The following is an 11,272-nucleotide window of genomic DNA, read 5'->3' on the forward strand; positions in this document are numbered from 1 at the left end:
TAATACAATCAGTGGTTGCTAGGCAACCGCGCAAACAAACCTATGAGAACTAAGCGGCCGAGGCTGCTTAGCAACAGAACACATCCTCCAATGATATGATGCATACGTATTGATGCGGTGACGCGATGATGCAGCTCTAGTGGGCGGTCTGACGCAAAGACATGATGACGCGCATATATGCGGCTCCGGCAGGTGATATATTGAAACCAGGTAATCAGTGAAAAAACACGCACGTCTGGTTGCTAAGCAACCAGATGCGTTATATGACGTAATAACGCGCTCACTGAATAAGCTTACATAGAACCTATTGTAAACAGTCAGTATACATGTGCCTGTGATCAATCTCCTTTCTTTATAAGGGGTCTTTGTTGCTTTCCCAATTTGACATACTCATATGCTTTGGACTTTATTTAAAAAGCTATAGGAACTGAATATACAAATTACTGATATGTGTTAACCTATTGCTCATTAATTATCACCCACTGCTCAAGGTGTTTGCATCCATTTCTACCAAGTACCCGTCATGCATTCTAACAAAAGAGGTTTTAATGTCCACCAATACCTAATAATAACCACTCAGCCTGAAAAAGGTAAAAGTTTTACCACTCATTTTTGGCAAAAGAAGTTATTAAGTTTACAAATCACCTGGTAAAAATATCTGTCATACACTTCTATCAAAATAAGTTATATCTATTGAGAATAACAGCCCAGTTGGAACAGGTGATACATGGAAACATGCACACAGAGAACCTGTCAATCATGATTAAAGTAATTAACCTGTAATCCCTCCCACTGACACAAGTCAGCTATAAATAGGAGAAACAATCTCAGAGTCACCACACAGTGAACAAGCCACACAGTGGTGAAATGGTCCATCTGTGAATGTGAACCAGTGGAACCAGACAGTGCACGGTCTGGTCCACTCTGTCCTCCCTTGGTATCGTATAGCCCATTTGGGCCTTTAATTATCTATGTTTATGTTTTGCTAACTGATAAATGTATCTGATATTTGTAATTATTATCTGAATAAGCTAACATAGAACCTAGTGTAAACAGTGAGTAAACATGTGCCTGTGATCAATCCATTTTCCTTATAAGGGGTCATTATAGATTATCCCAATTTGATGTACCAACATATGCTTTGCACTTTATTTAAAAAGCCAAAGGTATTTGAGGGCACATTTTGAATATACAAATTACTGACATATGTTAACCCATTGCTCATTAATTATCACCTTCTGCTTAAAGTGCTTGAACTTATTTCTACTAAGTACTTGTCATGCATTTCTGACAAAAGAGGTTATAATGTCCACCAATAAAACCATTGGTCTGGAAAAAGGTGACAATTTTACCACACATTTCTGGCAAAAAAAGGTTATGATGTTTACAAACCACCTGGTAGAAATATCTGTCATATATTTCTATAAAAACATTTTTCTCTCAGCACCCTATCTCTCTCATCCAATGTCCTCTATAACCGTATATGACATTGGACAGCAGAAGTAGGGGTGCACCCTCTCTATCACTACTTATTCGAGAACTCTCTCATCCATTGCCAGACATCAAGTTCCCTGCAATGCACACTGTAACAGGCACTTGGGGCAGACTAGCAGGACAGTAGAAGTTCCCACTTTTGGTATTCATACCAAAACCATACACTCTCTCATTTGTGGGGTTACAATACTACTGCCACACTTCACTGGCCACGCCCAAATCCATCTGATCTTGGAAGCAAAGCAGTGATGGGCCTGATCAGTACAAGGTTAGGTGACTACCTCGGAATATCAGGTGCAGTAGAACTATTTCCCAGCAAACAGCAGAAGTGGTGGAGGAAACATTGGCCCTCATTCCGAGTTGATCGCTCGGTAATTTTCTTCGCATCGCAGTGAAATTCCGCTTAGTACGCATGCGCAATATTCGCACTGCGACTGCGCCAAGTAATTTTACAATGAAGATAGTATTTTTACTCACGGCTTTTTCTTCGCTCTGGCGAACGTAGTGTGATTGACAGGAAATGGGTGTTACTGGGCGGAAACACAGCGTTTTCGGGGCGTGTAGATAAAAACGCTACCGTTTCCGGAAAAAACGCAGGAGTGGCCGGAGAAACGGGGGAGTGTCTGGGCGAACGCTGGGTGTGTTTATGACGTCAAACCAGGAACGACAAGCACTGAACTGAACGCAGATGCCGAGTAAGTCTGAAGCTACTCTGAAACTGCTAAGTAGTTTGTAATCGCAATATTGCGAATACATCGGTCGCAATTTTAAGAAGCTAAGATACACTCCCAGTAGGCGTAGGCTTAGCGTGAGCAACTCTGCTAAATTCGCCTTGCGAGCGATCAACTCGGAATGAGGGCCATTGGCTTTACCTCTATATCTACATCCTCTTGTTAGGAATAGAAATCTAATGACACATATTCAAATACCGAAAAAATTAACTTTGCTCAGCTGATTGCCCACAGCAGCAAGGGAGCAATTATCAAGGAGTTTACACGATTCTCATTTAATATGATAAAAGTAGTAAATGTACTCCTGACACACTTAGATATCATATATATATCTCTGATTTGAAATATTTTTCACCTTAGGCGTGAATCTCAAATTGACACTGTCCACTATGATTGGTGCCAATAGAGGGTATTTTAACCCTAATATTTACATAATTGAAGTATCCTATAGGTGTTTGTTTTTATATTAAAGTCTATGTCGATCCTTTTTTCTTATAATTAACTTTAATAAACGTAAAGTATTTCCAAAGTGTTCCCCAACACAGTCTTTCTTCCTTCCAAAACTGCCCTGCATCACTGCCAGTAGGTGGGCTAGGAAATCTTATCCTTTTCCTCACAGCCCCAGTTGCGGGAGAAAATGAAGGAGGAGCTGTTGACGGGTCACATTTCGCTTGAGTTGACAATTTTCTCACCAGCAGGTCTTTGAACCTCTGCAGACTTGTGTATGCTGGAAGGAGAGATACAACGTAGGCTTTAAACCTAGGATCGAGCACGGTGGCTAAAATGTAGTGCTCTGATTTCAACAGATTGACCACACTTGAATCCTTGCAAAGTGAATGAAGGGCTCCATCCACAAGTCCCATATACTTAGCGGAATCGCTCCGTCTTAGCTCCTCCTTCATTTTCTCCAGCTGCTTCTGCAAAAGCCTGATGAGGGGAATTACCTGAATCAAGCTGGCAGTGTCTGAACTGACTTCACATGTGGCAAGTTTGAAGGGTTGGAGAACCTTGCACAAGATGGAAATAATTCTCCACTGCGCTTGAGTCAGCTGCATTCCCCCTCATTTGCCTATATTATAGGTGGATGTATAGGCTTGAATGGCCTTTTGCTGCTCCTCCAACCTCTGAAGCATATAGGGTTCAGGCCACCGACAGCATCTCCTGCACACCCCTGTCATTTAAAAAAATATTCTGCATCACCAAATTAATTGTATGTGCAAAACATGGGACGTGCTGGAATTTGCCCAGATGTAATGCACGCATAATATTGGTGGTATTGTCCGATATCATAAATCCCTAGGAAAGTCTAATTAGGGCAAGCCATTGTGTGATGTCCCTCAGTTTCTGTAAGAAGTTGTCAGCAGTGTGATACATAGCGTAGCCTGCCTAGGAACGAGTTAACATTTGCGAGATGCTGCTACTGGTGCCACTGCTGTTTTTGCTGTGGAAGGCAATACACCTACCCAGTGGGCTGTCACAGTCTAGTCCTTAGTCTGCCCTGTTTCACTTGTCCACAATGTCCGTGGTAAGTGGACAGTGGGTACAACTGCATATTTTAGGATAATGAGGACACGTTTTCTGACATCTCTGTACATTCTCGGTAACAACAGTAGCAGCAGCAACAACAGCAGTAGGCGTACCACTCAAGATTCCAACGGAGGAATCCCGGTTAGGAGAGGACTCCTCAGTCTTGCCAGTGACATGGCCTGCAGGACTACTTATATTCCTGACTGACGAGGAAGTTGATGTCGAGGGAGTTGTTGGTGTGGCTTGCAGGAGCTTGTGTACAAGAGGAAGAAGGGATTTAGGTGTCAGTGGACTGCTTACGCTCTTACCCAAAGTTTCATAAGTTGACACTGACTTCTGATGAATGCGCAGCAGGTGACCTATAACGGAGGATGTTCCTAGGTGGTTAACGTCCTTATCCCTACTTATTACGGATTGACAGAGGCAACACATGGCTTGACACCTGTTGTCCGGATTTGTGGAGAAATAATTCCACACCGAAGAGGTGGCTTTTTTGGTGTTTTGACCAGGCATCACAATGGGCTTATTCATCCCATGGACAACAGGTGTCTCCCCCGGTCCTGATTTAAATAAACCACATCACCATCAGAATCCTCATCGTTTACTTCCTCCTCAGCACCAGCAACACCCATATCCTCATCCGGGTGTACTTCAACAGTGACATCTCCAATTTGAATATCAGAAACTTGACTGTGGGTGCTCCTTCAGGCATTTGCAGAGGGTGTGCAAATGGTGGAAGGACCCACTTCTTCCCGTCCAGTGTTGGGAAGGTCAGGCATCACAACCGCCAACACACTTGTACTCTCCTTGGGGATTTGTGATATCATCTTAGAAGGCACAGTTCTTTGCTGTGCTTTTGCCAGCTTAACACTTATTTTTCTAGTAGGAGGATGAGGGCTTCTATCGTCATGTGAAGCTGAACCACTAGTCATGAACATAGGCCAGGGACTTAGCCGTTCCTTGCCACTCCATGTCGTAAATGGCATATTGGCAAGTTAACATTTCTCCTCAGATCATTTAAATTTATTTTTTGGGGTCATTTTACTGAACTTCGACTTTTTGGATTTTACATGCTCTCTACTATGACATTGGGCATCGGTTTTGGCAGACGACGTTGATGGCATTTCATTGTCTATGTCATGACTAGTGGCAGCAGCTTCAGCAATAGGAGGAAGTGGTTCTTGATCTTTCCCTATTTTATCCTCCAAATTTTTGTTCTGCACTATTTTTCTGGAGTTATATAACAATATGCGGTACAGGAGCGCTTACCTCTACACCACACAGGGCTAACCCTGTGAAAATTATTTGGATTACATATTAATAACCCCTTTATTTGGAGTAAATAATATACATCACAGGACAGCACAACTAAATTTATATGGCAGCTCCACTGGACTGGAATTATATGGCAGTATCACTGGAATTATACGGTAGTATCACTGGATTTATATGGCATTACCACTGGACTGGAATTATACGGCAGTACCACTGGAATTATACGCCAGTACCACTGGAATTATACGCCAGTACCACTGGAATTATACGCCAGTACCACTGGATAAATATGGCAGTATCACTGCAATTATACGGCAGTACCACTGGACTTGGCATTACCACTGGACTGGAATTATACGGCAGTATCACTAGAATTATATGGCAGTACCACTGGACTTTTGCCAGTTTCACTGGAATTATACGGAAGTAATGCTGGACATACACGGAAGTACTGCTGGACATATTCGGCAGTATCACTGGACATATAAAGCAGCACTGGACATATGGCAGCAGAGGACACCACCACTGTGACTGGACTGATGCAGCACAAGACACTACCACCCTACTTATGCAGCACAATACAGCACCACTGCAATGGACTGAACTTATACAGCAGCACTGGATATATGGCAGCAAAGGACACCACTAATGTGACTGGACTGATGCAGCACAATACTTCACCACTGAACTGATGCAGCACAAAACAGCACCACTGCACTGGACTTATACATCAGCACTGGACATATGGCAGCAGAAGACACAACCACTGTGACTGGACTGATGCAGCACAAGACACTTCCACTGTACTGATGCAGGACACTGAGGATGGAGACACGTCCTCTCGCTACATTCTCCAATTCCGGAATGAAAATGGCTGCGACGCGTGGCTCCTTATATGGAATCCAAACCCCGTGAGAATCCGACAGCGGGATGATGACATTTTGCCTCATTCTGGTTTCCGAGTCAGGCAGGAAAACCCGAGCCTGACTTGAATCCGGGCTCGGGTAGTGAAGTTTCGGGGGGTTCGGTTTTCAGGGAAACGAACCCACTCATCTCTACTGTTGACATGCCCAAAAGCAGCAGGTTTAGCCACGCAAAGCAGCTCAACCTGTCTAAAGCCACGGACTTTTTATACTCAAGAGTCTGCAAGAAGAAATATTGTCCCTATGGGGTGGAATTCAAATGTTATCCCGCTAGCAGTCAGTGGATGGCTCCTAAATGGAGCTATTGAAATGTAGCTCCGTTCGACCATAAAGGGCTACCGGTGTCTGCGTCTCTTTAGATGGGAGATTGGGCACAATTATCAATTGAAGTTCACCATTTGAATCAAGTCTGAAAGAATGTTACATCTTATGTTAACTCTGTGATTTTGGGTCCTCATACTAGCGTATGGGGACAGTGTGCCAGATCGGGACTAAAAGCTAAGCAGGACATTTTAACGGTGTCTCCTGCATTACCTTTTTGATGACTGAAACACTGACTTAGCTTTGTCACCTCCTTTTGTATAAACTAATTTTCACCTGCTTTTGTAATTATTAAATGATAATGAATAGACCCCAAAATATCCAAGCAATTTATATTTTTATGTAAGATCGCTCATATGCTTTAAATGTTTACTAATTACCTTATGGTACACAAATGACAATATACTACATACAGAAAAATAAAAACCATACAAAATGTATAAATAATTCATAAAATAGTATTAAATTTCTTTGGTGTTTATTGAAGAAAAAAAGTGAAAACAAGGTAATATCATTATTGATAGCCACACAAGAAGTGAATTAAATTAAAATATGCTTAGGCATATTTCATAAACTGCTGATTCAAATTTAATTAGTATTCACTCAAAAAACTAAATAGCATATTGCACCTTCAGCAACATGTAAATAGGCTAATATTGCATTAAAACTGATTAAAGATTGGAATCTCATTATAGCATGATCAATTAAATCATAATCACACAACAGGAAGCTTTAAAAAAAAAAAAACAGAAAGGGGGCTGAATGCAGTAACAATCTCTCTGATAGTCTCTATCCCTCTAATCAGCAAACTGCTGCAGATAAATGACCTAGATTGAAATGCAGCCTTTTGACACTGCTCCACTTTCTTTCCTGATGACTTTTTGATCAGGAAAGGGATTTGCTCTCTTCTGTCATTTGTTTTTATTTTTATATTTTTCAGTCCCATTAGCCATTTTAACTGTTAACTTGCCATAAAGAAAGCATTCTCTTCAAAGTGGCTTACATTGATGTAAACACGTAAAATCAATATGTTCCTGTGATATGTCAGTATATACTAATATTGCTATACATTTATGTGCAGAACAACCTTACAATCAAGAAGTTCAGACACCAGAACTTGTCAATTATAAGATGGCCTTGCTTGTTACCTTAGACGCTCCAGGAACATTTCTTCTGAATGTAAGTGTACCTTGTCATTATTATAAAGAATAGTGTATGCTGTAGGAATTATCTTCTGCTGAAAAACAAACTTTTGCTGTATATAGCTATTGATGCAAATTTTAATAGTTGTATCTCACTAAAAATATAAAGGATTCATACTGTTTAGCCATGTATAATTTTGTGTATATAAATAGCTATTAATCTGAGTTAGATCTGCAATCCTTATTTCTCAGCTAATATTAAAACCATACACAAATTTCAGAAAAAAATAGTCAGTGCGTGGTATAATTAGGAACAAAGCTGAAAGCTTACATGAATTTAACATGCTATATCTTTTAAATTAAGGTGGCCTAGTAAAGCTGGGTATGCACCTATACAATTGTCGGGTCGTTCATTCAATATTGACCTGTTCTTTTGATATTGCAGAGTGTATACGCACCTTCAAACATGTTTTGTCGGAAGAAAACTGGTCAATCAATGGTGTGTACAATATTTTATGTGCTGTTTAATATTCATCCAATTTGACTGAGCCATATTAGACCAAAAGTGTAGTGTGTGTGCACCTTTGACCATACTTTTGCTTTTTTTTTCATCAGCATGTACAATGAAACTTGTCAGGTGTCTTGCTGCATACTTTATGCATAATTTCCTCCATCACTATATGAAATAAAGTGATTGTAAAGAATTGCCTGTCTTTTGTTGTTCACAACTGTATTTGACCTATACTGTGATACTGCAATATATTAGATTTTTTTTTTTTTTTTACTCGCTAAAATGTTCTCTGTAAGATTTGCAGCAGTCAGCATCCCGGCAGTCAAAATACTGATACCGGAATCCCGACCCCACTCAGATTGCTGATACCAGCATCCGGAATACGGTGACAAGCCTGGAGCCGAAATCCTGACAACCGGGTTACAAAACGAGTGCGCGCCAGGCCGGGATCCTGACTAACGGTATTGTAACTGCTTCCCTTCTTGGTACCCTGTTCGCCAAATGAAGAGGCCTTCGGGCAGCATTGGTGCTTTTTCCTCTGCATGATGCCACTCACATACCACTAGTCATGGCCCTGACTGAACAAAACAGTTTGAGTGGGATGGGAAAGAGTAGACATACAGAACGTAATACAGATAAATCAGGTGAGGAGGGGAGTGTACAATACAGAATATACAGATGGGGGAGCACACAGATTATGCATTCACCATATTCATACACTTCAGAGTTTTTTGTTACTTTGTTATTCAGCTACAAAACCCTTTATTAAATAACACATTTCAATACACTGCCATATCCAGGATTAAAACCCATAACCTGCTGCATTCCAGTTAAACACCTTACTCATTGAGCTCTTTAAACCTGCATAAAAACTATGAGATTTTTAAGTTTTATATGAAGCTTCTTGTACTTTGTAAAAAAAATAATCAGCATTGCAATTGAGCAGATTTATGTAGTATGCAGCCACACACATCCAATCCCTTGCTGCCACACACTACATACTGTAGATTTGCTCAGTTCCAATTCTGATTGTATTTCATGAAATACAAACTGAGCTTCAAATAATAGAATTCTCTAGCTTTCTATGCAGGGTCAGATAGCTAATGAATAGAGTGTCTGACTGCAATGGGTTTGAATCCCGCAATGTCAGCATCTTAAAATGTAATAATGGACAGTGTGACTGAATAACAAAGAGCTTTTAAGTTAAGTTCATGAATGTTGAACAGATATTACTGATAGAAGGAGTTGGGGAAGGAGACTTGGGCAGGCAGGAGATGCCAGACTTCAAATAGAAAGGAAGCCATAAGTGAAAGTAATTAAAACAGATACTTAACTAGTGCCCCCTACCCTGCAGTGCTGTGCGCAGTGTCACACTCTGCACCACCCAAGTTACAGCCCTGATGACATATAACAGTGTGCTCCAGTTCATATTGTGCCTCATTACAGTGGCCAACAGTTCACATTATACTGGAAATGTAATGTCACACAATTTAGGCTGGGCAATGGATAAGATTCAATTGCTTAGCAGGCAAATCTGGGAAATTGGTATTTAACTTTATAATCTGGGTTCGGGCCCCCCTAACCCTCTGGGCTTCGTAGCAATGGCACCCCTTGCACCCACTATAGTTAAGCCCACGGGTATGAGCATTCTGATGTTCTGTTTGTCTATAGGTGGTTCTAACCCTGGCCACTTCAGAACATATGAAAAAGCAAGAGATGAAAAGTGATAACAATGAGTCTTATCATGCATATAGTACCTCAAAAAACTTGTACATTAAGAACGAACAACTCACATTAACAAATGCAGAAACTGATTTAAATGGGTCTTTTATGTAAACTTTTCTCTCAGTTCTGATTTGTAAAAAGCATGAAAGTACAAAAAAATGTTCTCCACCACTTGGTTGAATATTTAGTCACATAAACGTAACTATTGTTTCTTGACAAGGGCTACCACCAATTCACCGACTGCTTTTCTATTTGTGCAATTTACGGTGCCTCCACCCAAGCCTTCTATGATCCAAATCTCCTTAGTGAAGGGAAAAAAATGTTGCGTCAATATAACATTTTAAAAAAAATATACACTTCCATATATGGATTCTGTATGATATCCAGGCTGTCGGGATCCCATTGGTCAGGAGACCGATGCCAGGATCCCAACAGCCGGGATACCGGCGGTGAGTGCAGCGTGTCCCCTCTTGGGTTTGCTGCGCTCACCATGCTTTTGGCCCAGTGATGGCCACCCGAGTGGGGATTACAACCAGCGGTTGGGATTCCGACCATCAGTATTTCACTGGGTGTCTGGATTCCACTGTCTGTATCTTGGCAACCAGGATCCCGACAGCCGGCAAATTTAATGTCTCCCCCATATATGGTATGCCTTTTCTGTGCAATTGGTGTTTTACAACAATTTTTAAATCTATATATATTTATTAGAGATGTGTGTTTGCCCAAATCTTTGGGTTTAGGTTCTTGTTTTGGATCTGTATCTTCTTCCTGTTTTGGCAAAATCTCCCTTGCAACTTTTTGATCTGTATTTGTTTTGGATCTGTATTTTTTTTTAAAAAATCATAAAAACATCTAAAATCACAGAACTTAAGCCTGTTTTAGTTCCTACAGTATTATTAACCTCAATAACATTAATTTTCCGTCGTTTCCAATTAAATTTAACCACCTCACAGTTCACAAAATTGTTTTCATCCAATTTAGACCAAAGGTTTCAGCGAGCCGGCTCGTCACTAACCGACACAGCAGAGTAAAAAAAAAAGGAGTTGATAGCTCACAGAACTGAGGTCATGGGTTTGATTCCCACCATGGCTCTAACTGTGTGGAGTTTGTATATTCTCCCTGTACCTGTGTGGATTCCCTATGGGTACTCTGATTTCCTCCCACAATCCAAAAATAAATTGGTAGGTTAATTAGCTTGCAACAAAATATTGACCCTAGCATTAACGTGCGTGTATGTGTACATGTGCAGACTAGATGGGCCAAGTGGTTCTTATCTGCCATCAAGTTCTGTTTCTGTGTTTACTTACAACAAAAATAGTGCTTTAAAGTAAATATCCAAAGCACTTTCTCAACATGTTGAATACTAACATAGTAACATAGTTTTCTAAGGCTGAAGAAAGACGAGTTCAACCTGTTAGTGCTCTCCTACACTGTAATATTTTTAAGACTTTAACTGTGGTAAATACTGTAATAAATCATTATTATTAAACAGTAATAAGAATTCAAAATGATACATACTGTATGCAGCATTTACAGTATAACAATTGAATTGTACTATGTATAATCAATAATGATAATAAGTGTTGAAATATTGCAAAGATATTTTACTTTACTTTCACTATT

The 11,272-nt window shown here is 40.4% G+C and overlaps 1 long non-coding RNA gene and 1 pseudogene across 1 annotated transcript; both read left to right on the top strand.

Moving 5' to 3' along the window:
• The first annotated feature begins 848 nt into the window (after positions 1–848).
• On the top strand, positions 849–8,083 carry LOC134929246 (uncharacterized). Its single transcript, XR_010178413.1, has 3 exons — positions 849–937; positions 7,353–7,450; positions 7,859–8,083. It is a non-coding gene; the product is annotated as an uncharacterized LOC134929246 (long non-coding RNA).
• Positions 1,682–1,800, top strand: LOC134929733 (5S ribosomal RNA; annotated as a pseudogene).
• Positions 8,084–11,272: the final 3,189 nt, after the last annotated feature.

Source organism: Pseudophryne corroboree, chromosome 5 (assembly GCF_028390025.1).
Source record: "Pseudophryne corroboree isolate aPseCor3 chromosome 5, aPseCor3.hap2, whole genome shotgun sequence".
Classification (NCBI taxonomy): Eukaryota; Metazoa; Chordata; class Amphibia; order Anura; family Myobatrachidae; genus Pseudophryne; species Pseudophryne corroboree.